This window comes from Lucilia sericata, unplaced genomic scaffold (assembly GCF_015586225.1).
Source record: "Lucilia sericata isolate MDLA Ls3-8-SP2 unplaced genomic scaffold, ASM1558622v1 Contig001707F_arrow, whole genome shotgun sequence".
In the NCBI taxonomy this organism is placed as follows: Eukaryota; Metazoa; Arthropoda; class Insecta; order Diptera; family Calliphoridae; genus Lucilia; species Lucilia sericata.
Genome location: NW_023995615.1, coordinates 52,931 through 79,492, shown reverse-complemented (window position 1 = coordinate 79,492; position 26,562 = coordinate 52,931).

Sequence of the window (26,562 nt, the reverse complement as noted above, 5' to 3'; positions counted from 1 at the left end):
ACGGACGGACATGGCTAGATCGTCTTAGAATTTAATGAGGATCCAGAATATATATACTTTTGTGGGTCTTAGATGAATATTTCGATGTGTTACAAACGGAATGACAAAAACAATATACCCCCCATCTTTTTTGATGGTGGGTATAAAAATTCAATAAATTTATTAAAAAAGCAAAAAAAAAACAAATACAACATATTTTTATACATCGTTAGCTATAGATAGCAGCTATAGCTATACCATTTTATAGACATAGTCTCTTACAACTTTTGCGCTGTTTCTCTATAGGAAGCAAATACTGTAGAAACAAACAAAAAAAATATTGCATGAATATGCATAATTCAAAAATAACAAATTGCACGAAATGCGAATAAAAATATAATAACGAAATTTATTTAGAGAAAAAAAAAGTCTAGAAAAACAAAAAAAAATCTACACTTTATGTAAAAAAATGTGTATTTAATAAATTAAAAGAGTTAAGAAACGAACTTGATGTGCAATGATAAAGCAATTTGTTAACAATCGTGGTAAATATGGTTATTTTTTTATGTCTTTAGTTTTAAAGATAATAGACAAAATATGTATTTTAGTGTAAGAAAATTAAAAGGATTAAGTTGTTAATTATTTGTTTATCATTGAAGGGCTTATTATTAATGAAAACAAGTAAGAATGAACCAACTCACTTTTGCGCTGTGTTACTGTTGGTTGGAAAGGTTTTTATATATATCATTAAAAAACCTGGAGGATATATATACTTATATTGTCATTCCACTTATAACACATCGAAATATTGGACTAAGGATCATAAAAGTATCTTCTAGATACTAGGTTGGTAGGAGGATACAACTACATCAAATCCGAAGAAATACACTCCATCACCATATCATGGAACATGTTTTTGCCACAAAAACCTTAGTATTCACTGAACGTATCATAGTCCGATGTTAAGAAACTCTGTTTCCTAGATGTTATTCCCAAGAATTTTCCAAACAGTATTCGTGAGGGATATTATATCCGAAATAATATCACTCCCAAAGATATCTGAAACTAATTTCGTCGAAAGACTGGAAATGGCAAAGAAACAGCTCCAGAGTTTCATTGTCCTTTCTACATGCTCTACATTCGTCTGAATCTGCACTTTCAATTTTGTATAGCTGTGCCCGTAATCATGTTTGTCCTCTTAGAATACGTATCATCATACTAACCTCAGACTTGCTCTCGTTAGGGTCCCCCTATAGGATCTTTGTGGTCTTACCTAACGTTTCAATATTACAAGACGATTTATGAGTTCTCCAAGATATTTTTTAATTCTGTCCTCGTTGCGTCAAATGTTTTTTTTTTCATTAGGTTGACTACCTCGAACTCTCTTGCCTTTTACATTCACTCTTTCGTTGCCGACTACTCCGGAGTGGCCAAAAGTATTGTAAGAGCTTTCTCACAATTCAATACCGTCTGAAATTTAACTTTATTCTAATACGGTGACGAGTTAGTTAGTTAGTTAGTTAGTTAGTTAGTTAGTTAGTTAGTAGTTAGTTAGTTCGTTAGTTAGTTAGTTAGTTAGTTAGTTAGTTAGTTAGTTAGTTAGTTAGTTAGTTCGGTGTAGTTAGTTAGTTAGTTAGTAGTTAGTTAGTAGTTAGTTAGTTAGTTAGTTAGTTAGTTAGTTGTAGTTAGTTAGTTAGTTTTAGTTATTCGTTAGTTGTTAGTTCGTTAGTTAGTTAGTTTTCTTTAGTTCGTTAGTTAGTTAGTTCGTTCGTTAGTTCTTTCGTTGTTCGTTAGTTAGTTAGTTAGTTCGTTAGTTCGTGTTTTCGTTCGTTCGTTGTTGTTAGTTCGTTCGTTCGTTAGTTCGTTAGTTCGTTCTTTCGTTAGTTAGTTAGTTAGTTAGTTAGTTAGTTAGTTAGTTAGTTAGTTAGTTCGTTCGTTCGTTCGTTCGTTAGTTCGTTCGTTCGTTCGTTAGTTCGTTCGTTCGTTAGTTCGTTAGTTGTTCGTTTCGTTTTCGTTCGTTCGTTCGTTCGTTAGTTCGTTCGTTGTTCGTTCGTTCGTTCGTTCGTTCTTTCTTCGTTCGTTCGTTCGTTCGTTCGTTCGTTCGTTCGTTCGTTCGTTCGTTCTTCGTTCGTCGTTCGTTTCGTTTCGTTCGTTCGTTCGTTCGTTCGTTCGTTCGTTCGTTCGTTCGTTCGTTCGTTCGTTCGGTTCGTTCGTTTCGTTCGTTCGTTTCGTTCGTTCGTTCGTTCGTTCGTTCGTTCGGTAGTCTTTCGTTTCAGTTTCGTTCCTTCGTTCGTTCGTATCGTTTCGTTCGTTCGTTCGTTCGTTCGGTTCGTTAGATTCGTTCGGTTCGTTCGTTCAGTTCGTTCTGCTTGTTCGTTCGTGTTCGTTCTGTCGTTCGTTCGTTTCGTTCGTTCTCTTATCGTTCCCCGTTCGTTCGTTCGTTTCGTTCGTTAGTTGCGTTCGTTCGTTCGTTCGTTCGTTCGTTTCGTTCGTTCGGTTGGTTCGTGCGTTCGTCGTTCGTTCGTTCGTTCGTTCGTTTCGTTCGTTCGTTCGTTCGTTCGTTCGTTCGTTCGTAGTTCGTTCGTTCGTTCGTTCGTTCGTTTCGTTCGTTAGTCGTTCGTTCGTCGTTAGTTGCAGTTCGTTCGTTCGTTCCGTCGTTCGTTCGTTTCGTTCGTATCGTTCGTTTCGTTCGTTCGTTCGTTTCGTTCGTTCGTTTCGTTCGTTCGTTCGTTCGTTAGTTTGCCGTCGTAAGTATGTCTCTCCCTTCCATCCTCAGCAATCTACCCCGGCCTTTATCGGCCCAATGTCTCAGGTGGGAATCGAACCCACCACCTAGGCTCTACCAGACTAAAACAGTAACATCTAATCTACCGGAGGCCACAACGGAGGCTTAAACGCACTATGATGAAGGGTATATAGAATATGTTTTACATGGTTTTTTCTCTCGACATTGAACTACATATGTATATTTATACTTCGAAAATTGACGTTTGAAAGTTTGGAATTAAAGAACTTTTACATCACATTAATACAAATACTGTTGACTTTAAAATTTAATTAAAATTGTTTTGGATTTAGAATAGTTAAGAGTCCATATTTGATCCAATTTCGAAGATCATATTGTTCATTGCTTAAAAGACTAAACAATGATACTAAATGGTGATAGAACTAAGTCTATATATAGAACCGAAAAATCCTATACAATTTTGTCAAAATATATAAAAATCTATTTCTAAATATACATACATAAATCATAAACTAAAACACGAATTAACAAAACATTCTCACCTGCTAAAAACCTTTCACAAAAAACCCAAAAATAACAAAACAATAAAATAAAATAATGCACCATACTTCAAAATAAATATTATGCTGTTTTGTTAAATACTAAAATTAAAACTTGAACAAAAAAAAACAGCAACATGCCACTAAACAAATAAATAATTACAACATATTTAGCAAAATAAACAAAAGACTTAAGACACATGCATGTTTAAGAAAAAAAAAATAAATAACAGAAACGAATTAATGTAAATAAAAAATTACCAAAAATTAAGTTAAATACTACATTTTAAATGTAAATACTCACAATTAATCTTTTTTTTTTCCTAAAAGCAAACAAAATCCAACACATTTTTAAAGACCATCTTAAATTATTAACTTATGTACATTAGTCTTGTTCATCTTTATTTTTTCATTCGATTGTTTGTTTATTTTTGTTTTTTTTTTTTTTTTTTTTTTTTCTTTTTTTTTGCAGTTTAAACTCCTCATTATTTTAGTATTTAATTTAATGTAAAACTTAAACTGTTAAATAATTTTCATTATTTGTTTTCAACATAAACACACTTAAACATACACAATGTATTAGAATCTTTTGCTTTGACTGAAGTGAAGAAAAATATAATAAAAACCAAAAAAAAAAAGAAACAAAACTCCCACGTTTTGTTAAACATCTTTTCTGGTGTTTTAGCCAGCATGAAGACAGAACAAGAAGCAAATAGCTGCAGCAGCAGTTAAAATACTTTTATGAGATTTTATGTTTTGTAACCCTACAGTATGTATACTTTTATTCTTTATATTAAAAAAAAACATGAAAACTAATAATACTAAAAATCTCATAAAACAATTCAACTAATGGGCCATATCACTAATAGGTCATATAATAGTGACATTTTAAGATTAAACTTACAGATTTTAAAAGTCGTCCTTTGCCAGCCTTTAAACTGTTTCTTGCTCTTTTAGTAAATTTACACAAATCGCATTATTTGTTCAACTTCATCATCATGTTTTCTTTTTATTTTGTTGGTTTGAATTGTTTTATTTTTCAGCTTCCTCATCTTCCTTGTAATCATTGTATGATGCTGCTGCTGCATCTTCTTCAAATTGTATGTTGTTGTTAGCTGTTTTTTTTTTTTTTGTATGTTTGCTTTGTTTTTAAGCACTTGTTACCTTAATAGCTGTAATCGTAAGTAGATAAACTTAACAAATACAAACAAAAAATTTGTTAAAAAAAGAAAAACATTTTCAACACTTTAACATCACTCTAATGTTTAACATTTTATTATATTATGTTTTTTTTCTTCAAAAGTTTTTTCAAACAACATTAAATATCATAAAAACGAGTGTGTTTTTTTATTTCTTTCTCGCAAAAGATTTGTAGCGATTCAACACAGTTTAACTAAATTATCATTATAAAACAAAAAGAATTTAAATGGCCTACACACGTTTAAACAATTTAAATTGGTCTTCATTGCTTGAAAATGCTATGTTTTGGAGAGTTAATGTAACACTTAGCTGTTGTTCGAGTGACTTATGAGTTATAGTTCTCAGGTTTAACAAACTTTGGCATGTAGGTGATTAGAGTTATCATATGGATTAGTACAATTTTATGGTTAATTGAAATCTGAGGAATTGCTTGAAGTGGGGTAAAATTTGTTATGGCTCATCTCCAAGAAAGGACGAATTAAACAACTATGTTAGAACCATAGCTTAAATAACAACCAACAACTTAAATGAGGAAGGAACGAACGAACGAACGAACGAACGAACGAACGAACGAACGAACTAACTAACTACTACTAACTAACTAACTAACTAACTAACTAACTAACTAACTAACTAACTACTAACTAACTAACTAACTAACTAACTAACTAACTAACTAACTAACTAACTAACTAACTAACTAACTAACTAACTAACTACTAACTAACTAACTAACTAACTAACTAACTAACTAACTAACTAACTAACTAACTAACTAACTAACTAACTAACTAACTACTAACTAACTAACTAACTAACTAACTAACTAACTAACTAACTAACTAACTAACTAACTAACTAACTAACTAACTAACTAACTAACTAACTAACTAACTAACTAACTAACTAACTAACTACTAACTAACTAACTAACTAACTAACTAACTAACTAACTAACTAACTAACTAACTAACTAACTAACTAACTAACTAACTAACTAACTAACTAACTAACTAACTAACTACTAACTAACTAACTAACTAACTAACTAACTAACTAACTAACTAACTAACTAACTAACTAACTAACTAACTAACTACTAACTAACTAACTAACTACTAACTAACTAACTAACTAACTAACTAACTAACTAACTAACTAACTAACTAACTAACTACTAACTAACTAACTAACTAACTAACTAACTAACTAACTAACTAACTAACTAACTAACTAACTAACTAACTAACTAACTACTAACTAACTAACTAACTAACTAACTACTAACTAACTAACTAACTAACTAACTAACTAACTAACTAACTAACTAACTAACTAACTAACTAACTAACTAACTAACTAACTAACTAACTAACTAACTAACTAACTAACTAATAACTAACTAACTACTAACTAACTAACTAACTAACTAACTAACTAACTAACTAACTAACTAACTAACTAACTACTAACTAACTAACTAACTAACTAACTAACTAACTAACTAACTAACTAACTAACTAACTAACTAACTAACTAACTAACTAACTACTAACTAACTACTAACTAACTAACTAACTAACTAACTAACTAACTAACTAACTAACTAACTACACTAACTAACTAACTAACTAACTAACTAACTAACTAACTAACTAACTAACTAACTACTAACTAACTACATAACTAACTAACTAACTACTACTAACTAACTAACTAACTACTACTAACTACACTAACTAACTAACTAACTAACTAACTAACTAACTAACTAACTAACTAACTAACTACTAACTAACTAACTAACTAACTAACTAACTAACTAACTAACTAACTAACTAACTACTACTAACTAACTAACTAACTAACTAACTAACTAACTAACTAACTAACTACTAACTAACTACTAACTAACTAACTACTAACTACTAACTAACTAACTAACTAACTAACAACTAACTAACTAACTACACTAACTAACTAACTAACTAATAGGAATTGCTTATATCGATGTCGTTAGTTCAACGTTAAGAGATGTTGTAATCGTTTTACGGCATCGTTTGGGGGAATGTTCTCATTGGGAAAATTTTTAATTTCAATGCTCTATTTATTAGTTGTTGTTGCAAATCGTTTATTTGTGTTCTCATCATTTGCATTTCTTTTTCCTTATTGCTCTCGCCAAGCGCAGTTACTTGAGTTGTAAGGTCACTTACTTGAGAGGTTAAGAGTTGAGAGGGTGTTTGTAATTGCATTGACAGCTGTTTGAATGTTTGCTTTTATTTGGTTGTTTTGATCCACCGATACTGCTAGCTTTTCCATTATTGTTTTTATATCGATCGTATTCGTTTTCATGGCTGCAACGTCAGTTTTAAGAGTTGAGACATCGTCTTTTACAAGAGAAACTAACTAACTACTAACATACTTTCATTTGGTCCAAGGACGAAAACTTGAAAACTGTTGAATTCGGTGCATTTTTTTAGCTGGCCCTCATACAACCGTAGGTACCTCCCGGAATAAGGCTCTCATAACACAAAGTTCCTTTAAGTTATGACCTCAAGCTCAAAAGTATCACGATTAAATTCTCCATAAATAACTTTTATATATTCATAAGATTAAGCACATAATTTCCATCTTTCAGAAAATCACTTTTTATACCATTCACCTTCGTGAGGAGAGTATATATAAGTTTCTCATTCCATTTGTAAAATATACATATATTTATATTCCGGATCGTTGTGGATAGCGGAGTCGATTAAGCCATGTCCGTCTATCTGTCTGTTGTAATCAATTTTCTTAAGACACCAGATATCTTCGGGATCCGTTTAGCGATCTTGTTTCTTTAGTTTTGCTATTGCTAAAGTAATAGTAGAATTAGGAAAATAAAACAAATTGAAATGTTATAAAATTAATTTTTTTAAACACATTATTAAGAAGGGTATGTATGTTTCGGCAAAGGCGAATATAGACTTCTTTCTTGTTTGGACAACAAATTGTAAAAACATTTCGGAGTTAAGACCGTATGTTCATGCCCGACTATACTTTCCTATTTGTTTTAATATTTTTTTTTCTGAAATTTTGATGAAATAGGTATGTATACTACAGGAAACAAATTTTCAATTTGCTGATGCGAGAGTTAAAGTTGTTCAGAAGCTCTTATATCAAAAGAGATTATGTATTTATACGCCTAATATGTCTTTGGAAACCAAACTAAAAATATGCAATTATGCTATGATTTTTCATGCGTATTATAAGTTATTCAACCAGCACCTGTTCCAACTGTAATGGATAATATTGACACCAGGTTATATTGACCAGTCTTGGTAACATTACGATTCCCTATATTTTCTCAATGCTGAGATAGCTAGCTGTTTAGAAATGGTTTGGCACACGATAAACCTTTAGACATTTCGCTGTTAGTTTTTTTTTTTTATAAGAATCTAAATACATTTATTGGATTACATAAAATTTTATTAATTCTTGATAACAAGTCAAATATAATTTTTTTCTCCAATTTTTGACATGCAATTAAACATTTAAAACTTAATTGCAAACTACTGCTTTATAATATATGAAAAAAATATATATTCCATACATGTAATTGATTATTATTACTCAAATATTCAACATTTTATTTAAGCAAATGACTTTAGCCAATTTTAATGCAAATTAAATTAAACATATTAAACCTCATCAATCATTTATTTTAATATTAAAAATACCAATTAACTAATAAAAATTCATGTCAAAAATGTTGAATTTTTATAGAAAAAAAAAAAACATATTGATTTAAATCTTAAATAACCTCTAATTAGTTAACATTAAAAATTTATTTATATCAATAAATATGTTTCTTATTGGGCCAATCAATATTCTTCAGTAATTTGTTATAATGTATATATATATTTTTTTGCTATTTATGCAAATATACTTATACTGGCTCTAGTACCTGTACTCGTATCGAAATCAATTCAAATTTTTAGCTAGTGTTTTTAGTAATAACATGCGGTGTTACATGAAAAACAGACACAAAAAAATCTGTATAAAATCAAACATTTAAACACTGCCCACCAACACTGACTAAATGTCAAAATAACCGTATTTTGTGGCAATACAAGAAACAAGTATAAATTTTCCAAAAATATGCAAATAAATTCAGATTTATTTTAGCATAGAAATAATTTCAGTGAAAAAAAAAATAAGTTCATATCAACAACATTATAATAAATATTTTATATATACACGTTATATATGTATAATGTCTAAGAATATATTAATTTGCAGAGATATATATTTATTTGTATTTAATTCTAGGAACGCCTGTATTTTACATACTTACATTACATTTGTACGTGTATATTTGAGTGCATTAGAGATAAATTTTAAACTAGAATTTATGGGAAATACTAAATGTGTGAGACTTGCAAAATGATAGACAACTCTAAATAAGCAATATATTTTGAATACACTTAAAGAAATGAGATTTTTAGTTTGTTGTTTAAAGCAAGGGAGAGTTTACCGAAATACTTTACAAATTGATTTGGTTATAGCCACCAACAAAATATTGGTTTTGTCATTTCGTTGGTATTCACAAAAGCATGTGTATTTTGAGTCCTTAGTAGATTGTAAGAGGCAATATCCTCCAGTTTGTCAGTCCATCAGTAAGTCGGTTTAAAATACGAGCGGAAAGTGAATATTTTCAGGAAAAGCAGCTTACAGGGGGGCGGTATTTAAGATTCAGCATAGTCGAATATAGCACTCTAAATGGTTTTCTATTCTATAATGGGGAGGGTATTATGCGTTTGTGCTGATGTTTGTAACACCCAAAAATATTGGTCCTACGCCTTAAGTATAAAGTATACCAATCGGCTCAGAATAACTTCCTGAGTCGATTAAGCTATGTCCGTCTTTCCGTCCGTTTGTGTCCATGTAAAACTTGTGCGCACTCTACAGGTCGCAATTTAATAAAAATTGGAACAAGGACAAACACTATTGAAAATTTTTGAAATCAGTCCATTATTTAACCTAGCCCCCATACAACCAGACCCCCCGAATAGGTCTTTTGACCTCATAATTATGTTAAATTACCTACTATATCTACAAAAATTGGCAAAACTTAGTTTTATATAAGAGCAAATAATGCTAGCGATTTTCGTAAAGATCGGGCATTATGTGACCTTAGCACCCATACAAAGTTCGCTTCAGAAAATGATTCGGACGTCCACAATTCACTTATTAACACTAGTATCACGATGAATTTGAGAACAAATAAGTTTAATATAAACATAATTCACGACAGTAAATTTTATAAGGATCGGCCCCAATTTCTGGCCTAGCCCCCTTACAAACGGACCTACCGATTTTAGCTCATAACTACGTGACATATACATACATATACATATAAAATCAGTACAATTAAGTTCGATATAATTATAAATATCGCTGTCGATTTTCGTAATGATAGGGCCTAGGGTTCTATAAGTCGACTTTAAAATAATCGAACAATCGACTTTTTGTCGGAAAAAAGTCGAAAAGTTGAAGTCGACTATTTTGTTTCAAAAAAGTTGATAACTCGACTATCGTCTATGAAAAAAGTCGAATTTGTAAATAAAAGTCGAAAAATGTCGAAAAGTCAGAAAAAGTCGAAAAAAGTCGGAAAAAGTCGAAAAGTCGACTATTTATAAAATACTAAAAGTCTAAAAGTCGACTTTTAATTAAATTAAAAAAGTCGAAAAATCGACTTTTCATAAAATGCAAAAAGTTATTGAATACTTTCCGTAACTTTATCATCTAGTCAGATGTTTAGAGCCCAACAATTTAGTTAGTGACCGTCAGTATGACTTTCGTAGTGAATGATGTAAGGGAGACTTGCTATAATTTTTATCGCGAAAATTGTGTCATTCCATTTATCATTTTGGGGAAAGTAGTGGCTCTTGTTATTTCCAAATATATTTTATGGAATGTGGCATGCTACACTTCTATCAAAACTAATTATATTTGATGTTGGTAATAACATCTGTCGATTTGTTTCGATCTAAGAGATCGTACTATACGTTTTGTTATAGATGGTTCTGATACAGAATTCAGAGATATAAAAGAAAGGCTATAAAGAAGGAAATCTGAAAAAAATTCGGTAATACTTGTCACTTTCTAAATTTTAAAATAGGAAACATGGTTATACTGATCTTGACCAATAAAAGTTTGGATTACATAGTTGCTATAAAATCTTTCTGATTTGAATCTATTGTAATTATCCAGCACATTATTTCTTCAAGTGTATCATTTGTAATATATAGAAACAGGCATTGAATTGCTGTTAATTTACTTTAGTATACAAGTATTTAAAATATAACAAGGTGTGACTTTTGTAGATGAGATATAAACTAGACACCCAAATAATTACACTTAACACAACTTTAATGAGAGGTTTGAATATTTAAATTAAGAAGGAAAAAAATTTATTTTAAACATTTAACCAATTTTTATAACATAAACACCCAAAATAATAATAAAAAAACAAAAAAAAAACTATTAAAAGAAATGATCATTAAATAAACAAGTTTGTTGAGAAACTATCAAAAAAAGAGTAACAACTATAATACAATCAATTTAATTTGTGATATTTTTTTCCCAGTTTTATTTTTATTTTCCTCAACTACTACTATTTATTTACACAATCGTCATGTATTCTTATTTAAATTATGCTTGTAATTGCCACATATTTAAATTTGTTTTTTTTTTAATCATTTTTGACTACAAAACCTCAAATAAGAAGTGATTTACACAAGATACTACAATTTAGAAACCATAATGATGCCCATACAGTTATATATATTTTTTGCTTAATTTCATTGCAGAAATAAAGCGAACAAAAAATCGTGATTTACCAAAGAAAATAAAATAAAAAATTATAACAACACAAAATATGTTGTATTTAGTTCTTTTTTCAGTTTTTTTTAACTTTTTTGTATGTCGAAGGTTTAACGTGTGTTGTGGCACATTGGCAACAAATTTTCGTCAAAAAACAAGAGTTTACAAAAGAAGATTGGATGCTGTGTATAAGAAGCGATTTTGAAAGTACTCTATAACATTTATATGCAGATTTTAAGAGAATTTGAATATACAATATGTAAAAACGAAAATTATAAAAGTGATTCCTACTGACTCTAAGTGTGCTTGTGGAGTTACTCTTTGTGAAGTAAACTGTGATGATTCTACTCTCACATCACATTCTCACATTACAAATATTTATGAAATTTTTCCGATGCCATGCCAAGCGATCATCAGTTCTGTAATCTCTGGAAACACCGTCCGACTCTCAAAATTAGACAAAGTTAAAGCTGTGGTACACGGTTGTCAGATCTTACAACGTTGTCAGTAAAATGTGCATAAAATGTCTAATAATCGTGTGAACTTTACAATTTTTTTTTACAGAAAAAGCATTACTGACAATGTTGCAAGATAAAATTTGTAAGTTGAGACTGTTGTTATACATTTTCTGGACATTTTACTGCCAACGATGTAAGATCTAACAACCGTGTATACAAAGCTTTAGAAGTATAACTTCACAGTGTTTTTCCATGCTCTTGTTCCCTTATAAAAGAACTTCTAGTCAGTCAGTTAGTTAGTTAGTTAGTTAGTTAGTAGTTAGTTAGTTAGTTAGTTAGTTAGTTAGTTAGTTAGTTAGTTAGTTAGTTAGTAGTAGTTAGTTAGTTAGTTAGTAGTTAGTTAGTTAGTTAGTTAGTTAGTTAGTTAGTAGTTAGTTAGTTAGTTAGTTAGTTAGTTAGTTAGTTAGTTAGTTAGTTAGTTAGTTAGTTAGTTAGTTAGTTAGTTAGTTAGTTAGTTAGTTAGTTAGTTAGTTAGTTAGTTAGTTAGTTAGTTAGTTAGTTAGTTAGTTAGTTAGTTAGTTAGTTAGTTAGTTAGTTAGTTAGTTAGTTAGTTAGTTAGTTAGTTAGTTAGTTAGTTAGTTAGTTGTTAGTTAGTTAGTTAGTTAGTTAGTAGTTAGTTAGTTAGTTAGTTAGTTAGTTAGTTAGTAGTTAGTTAGTTAGTTAGTTAGTTAGTTAGTTAGTTAGTTAGTAGTTAGTTAGTTAGTTAGTTAGTTAGTTAGTAGTTAGTTAGTTAGTTAGTTAGTTAGTTAGTTAGTAGTTAGTTAGTTAGTTAGTTAGTAGTTAGTTAGTTAGTTAGTTAGTTAGTTAGTAGTTAGTTAGTTAGTTAGTTAGTTAGTTAGTTAGTTAGTTAGTTAGTTAGTTAGTTAGTTAGTTAGTTAGTTAGTTAGTTAGTAGTAGTTAGTTAGTTAGTTAGTTAGTTAGTTAGTTAGTTAGTTAGTTAGTAGTTAGTTAGTTAGTTAGTTAGTTAGTTAGTTAGTTAGTTAGTTAGTTAGTTAGTTAGTTAGTTAGTTAGTTAGTTAGTTAGTTAGTTAGTTAGTTAGTTAGTTAGTTAGTTAGTTAGTAGTTAGTTAGTTAGTAGTTAGTTAGTTAGTTAGTTAGTTAGTTAGTTAGTTAGTTAGTTAGTTAGTTAGTTAGTTAGTTAGTTAGTTAGTTAGTTAGTTAGTTAGTTAGTTAGTTAGTTAGTTAGTTAGTTAGTTAGTTAGTTAGTTAGTAGTTAGTTAGTTAGTTAGTTAGTTAGTTAGTTAGTTAGTTAGTTAGTTAGTTAGTTAGTTAGTTAGTTAGTTAGTTAGTAGTTAGTTAGTTAGTTAGTTAGTTAGTTAGTTAGTTAGTTAGTTAGTAGTTAGTTAGTTAGTTAGTTAGTTAGTTAGTTAGTTAGTTAGTTAGTTAGTTAGTTAGTTAGTTAGTTAGTTAGTTAGTAGTAGTAGTAGTTAGTTAGTTAGTTAGTTAGTTAGTTAGGTTAATCAATAAATACTGATTATCGCTTAATAATTGCTCTTGTCCAGTTATGGGTAAGGCATTCTGGTAAAACCGCAAGTTAAATAACTCCATCACTTTAAAGTCTCGATAAACCTGGGCTATTACTAACATCTCTAAACTTGCTCTTTATACAACCAGCATTACCCTTTCGATATCATATACCGCTCCAAGCTCTTGCAGTTCAGTCAATGTTTGCATATTGACATAGAGTTTAGTAGTAGTTTTGTAAGGTACTTATGTGCACTTTAATTTTGGCATATTTTGCATATGTCTGTATCGACACATATACTACCTAGATGTCTGTTACTAGCACATACATATGTATACTAGCATTTATTGTATTTTGTGTATTATGCCAAATACAATATGATTTTGACAAGAAGTTAAGAAATATGTATCGTATCTACTACTAGACGACCAAAACTATGTACTCGTACTTGTAAAAAAATCGAAAATTGTTATTATTTTTTTTCTATTTCTAAGATGGTTGTTAACTCATATAACGTGACAGCTGCGGGCTTTAATGTGAAAATGAAAATGCCGCCCAAGAGACAAAAAAAAAAAATTGTGGCAATATATTACGAGGTGGGAATAAGAAATGAAGAATTGCAACTGTAACTAAGCAAATCGCTTAGCCGCCGGCTGGACTAAGCAAACTATTTGGGGTCTAAGTAGAGTATCATGAACAGTTTATTGTTTTAATGTTACTTTACAAGCCATACACTGAAAAATCATTTGATATTCAAATTGATGACACAAATTTTCTAAAAAATTTTTCTCTAGTATCCTCTTCTACCCTCGTACATGTTTTTTCTTTCATGTAAAACAAAATATTTGAACTACTAAAAAGTACTATTCATAAATAGCCTTTATTTATATTTTTTGGCAGAATTTGAAATTCTGCAAAAAATTTTGTTATAATTTGTAGCGGAAACTTTGTTTAAATTTTATTTAAAGTAGATTAAATTTGTTTTCAGCTAAAAATCAAGAAAAAATTCTCTGACATTTAACGAAAACGCGAAAGAGAGAAAAAAACAAAATCTTACTAATTTGCATAATGGCAATTTGATATAAAGTATAGTAATGCACTAACTGGTTTAGCATTAAATTCAAAGAATCAGAGCAAACTAAATAATAAATTATTGAAGAAAAAAAAAAACTAAATGCTGCGATGGAAAAGAACTGCAGCAAAATATATATAAATATAAATAAATTATAAACAGAATTGAAGATAAAGATCAATGATTAAATGCAATTCGTAATACTTGTTGTACGCAGACATTTACACAAATGACAATATTAAGACTAATAGACTCCATTCATTCACACTGCACGCAAAAACCAATAAATCGTTAATCATATGCCACAAATCTTATCTAAATCTTGTGTATATTCCCATATAATAACACTAATGTATTTTACTAATTATTACGAAATTTCTTCACATCGCGAAAAGTGTTAAAAGTAAATTGATAGATAGAGTGAGACAGACATTCTAAGATACATATATACAACATACATACCATCACATATTTACATATGTATTTTAATTTAAATACTAATAAATAGTTTGTTGTATGCAACTTTGTTTCTATGTATGTAAAGCAATTTGCAAGCTTTGTGTGCAGTTTAATGAGAACAAGATTTTAATTTGTAATGTTGATTTGTAATATTTATTAATGTCAGAAATTTATAATTGATAATGTTATCTACCACACATTCAGGAGTTAAAATATTTAGATAGAACTTTGGAAAAAATGTCACAGAAGTTTTATCTTAATTTATAATTAACCGAAATGCAATTACAAAATTTGTTTATGAGTTTATTGGTTTTAATTTAAGAAGTAAGGTTTTAAGCTTTAGCACCATTCAGATTAACAGTTAGCTTTAATCGACAATTTAAAAAAAAGCATTTAACTTTTTAGAGAATGAAATCTGATATAAGTTTAGACTTTACCCCTGGGTCTCTTTGCAGTTTAGATTAAACTTTAATTCTATCTATTTAGGATTCAATTCCAACGTTAATCCTAGTCTCCTTATAAGTAATGAAAGTTAGGTTTTTGTCACATTTTCATACAAGACTAGATGTTAGATTGGACTATAGAATATACTATACACTAGACTGTAGGCTATAGTCTATAGACTAGAATATGACTATAGACTAGAATATAGACTTGACTATGACTAGACTATTGACTAGACTTTGACTAGACTATAGACTAGACTATAGACTAGACTATAGACTAGACTATAGACTAGACTATAGACTAGACTATAGACTAGACTATAGATAGACTATAGACTAGACTAGACTATAGACTAGACTATAGACTAGACTATAGACTAGACTATAGACTAGACTATAGACTAGACTATAGACTAGACTATAGACTAGACTATAGACTAGACTATAGACTAGACTATAGACTAGACTATAGACTAGACTATAGACTAGACTATAGACTAGACTATAGACTAGACTATAGACTAAACTATAGACTAGACTATAGACTAGACTATAGACTAGACTATAGACTAGACTATAGACTAGACTATAGACTAGACTATAGACTAGACTATAGACTAGACTATAGACTAGACTATAGACTAGACTATAGACTAGACTATAGACTAGACTATAGACTAGACTATAGACTAGACTATAGACTAGACTATAGACTAGACTATGGACTAGACTATAGACTAGACTATAGACTAGACTATAGACTAGACTATAGACAAGACTATAGACTAGACTATAGACTAGACTATAGACTAGACTATAGACTAGACTATAGACTAAACTATAGACTAGACTATAGACTAGACTATAGACTAGACTATAGACTAGACTATAGACTAGACTATAGACTAGACTATAGACTAGACTATAGACTAGACTATAGACTAGACTATAGACTAGACTATAGACTAGACTATAGACTAGACTATAGACTAAACTATAGACTAGACTATAGACTAGACTATAGACTAGACTATAGACTAGACTATAGACTAGACTATAGACTAGACTATAGACTAGACTTTAGACTAGACTATAGACTAGACTATAGACTAGACTATAGACTAGACTATAGACTAGACTATAGACTAGACTATAGACTAGACTATAGACTAGACTATAGACTAGACTATAGACTAGACTATAGACTAGACTATAGACTAGACTATAGACTAGACTATAGACTAGACTATAGACTAGACTATAGACTAGACTATAGACTAGACTATAGACTAGACTATAGACTAGACTATAGACTAGACTATAGACTAGACTATAGACTAGACTATAGACTAGACTATAGACTAGACTATAGACTAGACTATAGACTAGACTATAGACTAGACTATAGACTAGACTATAGACTAGACTATAGACTAGACTATAGACTAGACTATAGACTAGACTATAGACTAGACTATAGACTAGACAATAGACTAGACTATAGACTAGACTATAGACTAGACTATAGACTAGACTATAGACTAGACTATAGACTAGACTATAGACTAGACTATAGATTAGACTATAGACAGACTATAGACTAGATAGACTAGACTATAGACTAGACTATAGACTAGACTATAGACTAGACTATAGACTAGACTATAGACTAGACTATAGACTAGACTATAGACTAGACTATAGACTAGACTATAGACTAGACTATAGACTAGACTATAGACTAGACTATAGACTAGACTATAGACTAGACTATAGACTAGACTATAGACTAGACTATAGACTAGGCTATAGACTAGACTATAGACTAGACTATAGACTAGACTATAGACTAGACTATAGACTAGACTATAGACTAGACTATAGACTAGACTATAGACTTAGACCTATAGACTAGACTATAGACTAGACTATAGACTAGACTATAGACTAGACTATAGACTAGACTATAGACCTAGACTATAGACTAGACTATAGACTAGACTATAGACTAGACTATAGACTAGACTAAGACTAGACTATAGACTAGACTATAGACTAGAATATAGACTAGACTAGACTAGACTAGACTATAGACTAGACTATAGACTAGACTATAGACTAGACTATAGACTAGACTATAGACTAGACTATAGACTAGACTATAGACTAGACTATAGACTAGACTATAGACTAGACTATAGACTAGACTATAGGACTAGACTATAGACTAGACTATAGACTAGACTAAGACTAGACTATAGACTAGACTATAGACTAGACTATAGACTAGACTATAGCTAGACTATAGACTAACTTAGACTAGACTATAGACTAGACTATAGACTAGACTATAGACTAGACTATAGACTAGACTATAGACTAGACTATAGACTAGGACTATTAGACTAGTCTATAGACTAGACTATAGACTAGACTATAGACTAGACTATAGACTAGACTATAGACTAGACTAGACTATAGACTAGACTATAGACTAGACTAGAATATAGACTAGACTATAGACTAGACTATAGACTAGACTATAGACTAGACTAGAATATAGACTAGACTATAGACTAGACTATAGACTAGACTATAGACTAGACTATAGACTAGACTATAGACTAGACTATAGACTAGACTATAGACTAGACTATAGACTAGACTATAGACTAGACTATAGACTAGACTATAGACTAGACTATACTAGACTATAGACTAGACTATAGACTAGATTATAGACTAGACTATAGACTAGACTATAGACTAGACTATAGACTAGACTATAGACTAGACTATAGACTAGACTATAGACTAGACTATAGACTAGACTATAGACTAGACTATAGACTAGACTATAGACTAGACTATAGACTAGACTATAGACTAGACTATAGACTAGACTATAGACTAGACTATAGACTAGACTATAGACTAGACTATAGACTAGACTATAGACTAGACTATAGACTAGACTATAGACTAGACTATAGACTAGACTATAGACTAGACTATAGACTAGACTATAGACTAGACTATAGACTAGACTATAGACTAGACTATAGACTAGACTATAGACTAGACTATAGACTAGACTATAGACTAGACTATAGACTAGACTATAGACTAGACTATAGACTAGACTATAGACTAGACTATAGACTAGACTATAGACTAGACTATAGACTAGACTATAGACTAGACTATAGACTAGACTGTAGACTAGACTATAGACTAGACTATAGACTAGACTGTAGACTAGACTATAGACTAGACTATAGACTAGACTATAGACTAGACTATAGACTAGACTATAGACTAGACTATAGACTAGACTATAGACTAGACTATAGACTAGACTATAGACTAGACTATAGACTAGACTATAGACTAGACTATAGACTAGACTATAGACTAGACTATAGACTAGACTATAGACTAGACTATAGACTAGACTATAGACTAGACTATAGACTAGACTATAGACTAGACTATAGACTAGACTTACTAGACTATAGACTAGACTATAGACTAGACTATAGACTAGACTAGACTAAACTGTAGACTAAACTATAGACTAAACTATAGACTAGACTATAGACTAGACTATAGACTAGACTATAGACTAGACTATAGACTAGACTTTAGACTAGACTATAGACTAGACTATAGAGTAGACTATAGACTAGACTTTAGACTAGATTATAGACTAGACTATAGTCTAGGGTTCAGACACAATTGATAAATGCAGTACTTATCAGTTTGATTTAAATTTTATATTTGGGTCAAATATTGAATTGCTTTATTTAAAAAAGGCAACAAATGAGTAATATTTCGATTTAATTAAATTGAGTTATTTAAGGCTCATTTTTTGGTGCCTTAAAGACATTTCCGTCCATTTTTTTTTTGCTTTTCGTTAGCATAAATTCAAACACAACTCTTGATTTAGCCGTTGAAACTGTAATTGAAAACATGTTTATTTTCCCATCTAAGTATTGCTGCAAAAACATACTAAATATAGTTAATTTAAAATATTAATTCATTAAATTCATTAAAAGGCGTAACAATTCACAAACTGTTATTAATTTTTTGTTTCACTGAAAACTAAAACTTAAAAAAAAAAACAATCAAAATCAATAAAACTTCCCAAAAGGCTTGAAAACAACTACTACATATTGGGGTGTTCTCTGTTAACATTATTTGGCTAAAAATGAAATGGATTTAAACAAACTTCTTAAATATACAACTACTTACAAAAGAGCCGCGTTATAAATTAAACATGTCCCTTGAGGACATAAAACAAACAAAAAAAAAAAAAACATATATATGTATGTTCAGCTAAACTAAACAAAATTAACAAAATTATTATATAGATTTGTTTTGGGTTAATACTTAAAAGCCATAACGAATTAAGGCACTGGACTCACACTTGTGAACGAACATGCATGTGAACATGAAAATAAAATACATACACACAAATTCATTGAAATGTTAAAAAAACATTTTTGTTATAATCAAATAAATTGAATTGAATATTGGCAGGAGCGTGTATGTAAAGAAAATAATGGACTGTAAGTATAGGAATATTGAACTCAAACTTTATGGATACTAGATCATTTGGTTCTGAAACATTTGGTATCATATGATCGGCCGTGACTTGTTTTATTTATTGAAGGTAACGAAAGCCGACAAATTTTTAAAACAGAGACCAAAGTTTTCTAAAGGATTTAGCCGCGCTGATGAGATACAATCTATATATATAAAAATTAATGTGTGTTTGTTTGTATGTTTGAACGTTATAGACTACAAAACTGCTGAACCGATTTTCTTGAAATTTTCACAGCGTATTCCTGTATGTCTGGAATAGGTAATAGGCTACTTTCAAGAGGGCGAGGTGCCACGCCGTATATTTGAGATAATATAACAGTTAGAGTCCTCAAATTTTGTCGGAGCCACTTTAGTGTCAATATGATTAGGGGGCGTGGCACCTCCCATATAAATTAAAAACAAAAATTCGTTTATCTTAGAAACAATTACAGTTAGAATCTTAAAATTTTGCACAAATAACTTCAACATCCATGTTAACATTTTGGGAAATAAATTGGCGGACTACCCATGAGGGGAGCGGCACCTCCCATATTAATAAAATACAAAAATTGGTTTATCTGGGAAACTAATAGAACTAAATTATTCAAATTTTGCACTAAGAACTTAAATATTCATCTGAACATTTTGGAGAAAAAAGAGCGGACTTTCGTCATGGGGGACTTGGAGCCCCCATATAAATTAAATAGGAAAATTATTATATCTGAGAAACTATTAGAGCTAGAATCTTCAAATTTTAATTGAAGAACTTTGACATTTATGTGAACATTCAGAGAATAACGGGCGGACTTTCAATGGGGGGCTTGGCACCTCACATATGAATTAAATACAAAATTTCGCTTATCTGGGAAACCAATAGAACAAGATTCTTCAAATATTGCAAAAAGAACTTTATTATACATATGAACATTTTGGAGAAAAAAGGGCGGACTTTCATCTGGGGGCTGTGAGTTCCCATATGAATTAAATAGAAAAATTCGTATATCTGAGAAACTATTAGAGCTAGAATCTTCAAATTCTACATGAAGATCTTTGACATTAATGTGAACATTTAGAGAATAACGGGCGGACTTTCAATGGGGTGTTGGCACCCCCTATATGAATTAATTACAAAATTTCATATATCTGGGAAAATATTAGATTTTTTTTTTTAATTTGTCATCGATTACATTAAAATATTAATTAACGTTCGGAAAAAATGCATCTCTGGAAAGCATTACAGTTAGAATCTTCAAAATTATTAAGAAGTTTTTTTATTTATATTGATTTTAGGGTAGCAAAGCACACTGGGTATAGCTAGTATTTTATAAATAAAACTGTGCTAGTGCTGTTATAACGTCTCAAAAACGGCCAATAGTAGCATCTTTTCAAATACCAGGACACGATATCTCAAATCCCAGATGTGATGAATGTGATGAAGAAAGTCAGATTCGAATTTAGCGCGGCTCAATCCTTTGGAAAAGTCCAACTTGGTCACAGGGTTTAGACTTTGATTCAGTTTGCAGCTATGGTGACGTATGAGTAACATCATATGAGTTCACTGTAATAAATATTACTCATACGTTGAAACTTATTTTAAATTTTACTAAAATAACTTTAAATTTTTTAAATATTTAACAAATTTGCCAACTATAACAGCGAAATCGTGTAATCGAGGGATAGGTGTATCGAAATATGTAAAAAAAATTAACAAAAACACTAATTTTTAAAATTTCTCAAGCAGCAGCCATTTAAATCCCAGTTCCATCTACGCTACTGTTTTCTTAATATTAATCACTTCATATCAAAAGGTTTCCTTAAAGCACCATAAAGACCTGCCTTCAATTATAATAGATTTCTTTTCGTTTACATTATAAAACGATAAACAATTTGTGGTAAAACAACAAAAACTACAAACACGGACAACAGCCAGCCGACGAACATCGTATTAAATCATATCTCAGAAACTGTTAACAAAACTTACATCACAACTACGCATACGTATTAACCCACATCACCTTAATAATAGTAAAAAAATTTTCAAAATTAACAAAAAATGAAAAATAGTAAAGGAAACAAAAAAAACAGTCCAATATGATTATAAACGGTAATTTTCAATTTTTACCAGCAATTGTGATTTACAATCACGATTGTGTGGAACCAAAAACAACAACAGAAACAGCTATAAAACATCTAAATAACTATTAGAAAAAAATATTCGTTTTAAAGATAACAGATTTTTGTTTTGTTTTAGTTTTTCAGACATTTTTCAAGTTTGATCCATTAGTAGCGGGTATTTTAAATGAAAATATCAGATTTAAAGGCGCGTATTACAGTTGCAATTACACTGAAAATGCCATATTGCTTGTTTGTTGCCAGCTAGTAGTAGTAGTAGTACGAGTATTTCATTTGCAAACATTTTGAATTTTTTTTTTCTTATTTTTAACTAAACTAACAAATCGTGCAGCATTAATAAATTATTTATAGATCATTGATTAGTATAGTGAGAGGGGTAAGAAATAAAATATTAAATTTACTTAGTACATGTTAATTTTTGTTTCTATTAATAATCCAGATTTTTAGCGCTACAGCTAGCAATAAGAGGACAAGTCAAAAGGATATAGCTTAAGGGTATACTTTGAGGTGGGTGTGGGATTAACATTTTGGGTCCTTGAGTCAAAATTGCCATGAGCCAAATTTTATCAAATTATCTTGAAAATTGCGATTTGTAGCGTGCGCATAATGTTTACATTGACACACAGACGGACAGACATTCAGGCAGACGGACATAGCTTAATCGACTCAGAAAGTGATTCTGAGACAATTGGTATACTTTATGATGGGTATAGGGCCAATATCTTTGGGTGTTGCAAAAATCTGCACAAACACATAATACCCTCCCCAATATAGTGGTATAAAAAGGGCCAAAATATAGTCCTTGGTGCTCGAATTCCAATAAGGACACAATTATTAAATTTTGTATGACTTAATATCCCAATTTTTAAAACTATATCAAAATTGGTTTAATGGTTAGGTTAGGCCCAATATCGGGCCTATTGAGCGTTTCTTTCACTATCATCTCCACATGATATACATTCATCTCAATGCACTTGTCCAATTTTATATAGTTGTTCCCGTAATCCTACGAGTCCATTTATATTTAACACTACCAGTTTAGGGCGAAAATGCTTTCTACATTCATCTCAATACACTTCTCCAACTTTATATAGATGTTCCCGTATTCCTGTAAATCCACTTTAAACCCACCAATTTTGGGCGAAAATGCTTTTAGTATATAGGAAAATAGATTAGCCACTGTAGGATCCTTATTCCATTCAATCCATTTTACATATTCCGTGACAGCACAGACTTCAAACTGAAAGCTATTGTATCGGGTGTTTCATGTAGATCTCCAGACCCATTTTGTCTCTCGCTTTAGATCTGTACCTTTATCAACAGATTCCTGCAGTTCTTTACTTTAATTTTATACCTACCGTCAAAAAAGATGGAGGGTATATTGATTTTGTCATTCCGGTCATAGATCCATAAAAGTATTCTGGGTCCTTATTAAGACAATCTAGCCATGTCCGTCCGTCTGTCTGTCTTTTGAAAGCATGATACAAGTGGACACCCGAAAACCAGATTTAACGGGCATATCTGTTTTAAAAGTACCAGTATAGCGATGAAATTTGGCACAAATAAGTTTCATATGATCCAAAATCTCCATACTAAATTCTATGACGATCGGTCCATAACTGACCCTACCTCCCATATTAGGTCCCCTTCGGAAAATCACTATAACGCTCATTACTGTCTTAAAAATAAGAATATAGCAATGAAATTCGACAAAAACAAGTTTCATGCGATTCAAAATCTCTCTACGAAATTTTACATGGATCAATCCATAATTGACCCTACTCCTCATATAAGGTCCCCTTCAAAGAATGACTTTAACGCTCATTACTCGCTTAAAACTACGAGTATAGCAATGAAATTTGACAGAAGTTAGCCCCTAAGGAGCCAAAACTCTTTACCAAATTTTATGTGGATCGGTCCATAATTGACCCTACCCCCCATATAAGGTCCCCTTGAGAAAATGACTTTAACGCAAATTACTGCCTTAAAAATACGAGTATAGTAATGAAATTCGACATAAGTAAGTCTCTTACGAACAAAATCCTCTCTAGAAAATTTTATGTGGATCGGTCCATAATTGATCCTACCCCCATATAATGTCCCCTACAGATGATTACTTTAACGCTCATTATTGGCTTAGAGATGAAATTTGACATAAGTAAGTTTCTTACGAGACAAGACTTAAGAAACTTTTATAGGAACGTAAATCTTTCTATCGAATTTAATGCGGAACATGTCAGGGACTGATATTCGATGTAAACATGTTTTATATGAACCAAGAGACATGACAGCGTCTGATGTTTGTGTATAACCATTCATTATGTCTTTGATGTCGAGTCCAGTAATCTTATTTACTCAATTTCCTTAAAGATTAGAGCTGCTCTGCTATGAATGCCACCTGATATCATACATGCGTTCCGATAGGAGGAATGTCCAGCAATATTTCTTAAGTTTTGGTTGACATGGTGCTAATTACTTCAATTATACCCAATCAACTCCCTATAATGATATTACACTTTTTGTCCAAAGCAGTCCTCCATATTCCGTTTTTATAAACCCAATCTGTCAGAGTTGGACAAGAACTCATTTCGTATCTATGGTTCTCCTACACAGCTACACATATCTATAGACTTTTAGAGTTATGTGCTCTATGCTTAATATCAATTCAAGGATTACACCTAGATATTTAACCATCTCGGTCATTGTTATCGTTCCATCCAGGAACAGTGGTTCAATATAGGCAGAAATGTTTATATTACTTGTAACTTCAGCCTTCTTGTTTTAGCACAGTTGATTGTTGCCCTTAAAAGTTAAAAATGTTTATGAAGTCGTTATTGCCTAATATAGCTCTCTGGAACCTACTCCGGTATTAATTTTGTAAAAAAAAGATATTTGTAAATTTATTACAAACTTATTTTAAATTATTATTTGTTGATAAAGAACTATAATGGAAAAATGTTAATTGTTTTGAAAAATATAATTAAATAACGATATTTTAGATTTATTTGACAAAAAACATGATATAATTAAAATAAATACTTTATGGCTTTTGGCAAATAAGTGTTTTATTACTTTAGATAGGAAAGCAATTAATTGTTTCATTATTTAAGATATTATTGCGATTAATAAGGAAGTGTTATTAACAGTGTCTGTAATCATGATTTTTGAAAGTTTTTAATTTTATTTATGAAAAAACTTAATAAAATTAAACTAAAATTAACAAAAAATTAGTTTTCCAGAACTTGACTTAAAAAGTTATATTAAAAAACTAAATTAATAAATATAATATGTGTCAGAGTCCCAATCTCCCAGATAATTTAATAACCCCTAACATGGCTTGCCGTGTACCTGTTTTATAATCACTTTTATTATAATAAATTTTTACGTCACACACACATACTACTTCCCAACCGCCTGAGCAGGTGTCTTTACAATACCATTAATTAATCATCCTAAATTCAGTTATATGATAATGTTTAATGTCTAACAACTTAATTATAGTTTTTGTAATAAAAACAAATTGTTTTTTAATAAAAACACCAAACCAACAACAACTATAACTACAACAACAACATCAACCAGCAAAAGTGTTTATAAGGAAAAGACAAAAATCATATTCAACAAATTCTGCAAAATTTTCAACTACCTAAAATACCGTCAACAACGACATCTTGTTAAAATTTTTATCAAAAAAAGAAAAATTAAATAAAAGAAAAAAACTGAAACAAGCCAACCAAAAGTTGATGTCGTGTTGCATGCAAAACTATACTGTTTATAAAATGCTTGTTTAGCCGCAATTGATGTAGCAGCAACAGCAGCAGCAGCAACTAAAGACAAAGTAGCAGCCATACCAACCAACTTCAGCCAATAGTAGTCGCTTAGTAGCGCCCACTGATAACCAAAACGTCATTTGACTCTAATAACAATAAACACCAAATTTATTAAATACACACTTAACTTATGTACTCGTTCCATCCATCTATTGAGACAGTCTTCGGTCGCGTATTATATGAATACTTAAGCATGATTTTGTCCTCACTATGTTCTCTGATGAAACTACGTGCGCGCCAGCTTTTAGTGTAAAGAAACTATTCAAAATCACATTAAGTGACAATTTCACCTAGGCTCTTTAAACAAAATTTAAATTAAAATTTAATAGGAAAATAAATATGCTTAAGAGAGTGAAGTTATGGCACCCTACAGGATTAATATTAGGCATTATTTGGCATTATCGGTTTTTATGGATTTGAGAACTTCATGCCATTGAGGAAAAGTTGGCCTATTCAAAGTTTTCTTGACCGCCTTATACAGTTCGGATGATCGAACAGTTAGTTAATAATGCCAATGACGAGGTTCAAGAGCCTCAAACACTCCATATGATCTCATTGTATCTTTCTTTATCTGTATACTTATGGCGACTTGAAAGTACTAAATATGGATTCGGAAAACTTTTGGTACTCGTCAACCAATTCACTTCAGATAAGAGCCGCGTGGCTGTGTGTGCCGTTAGGTAGTTCGTTAGTTAGTAGTTAGTTAGTTAGTTAGTAGTTA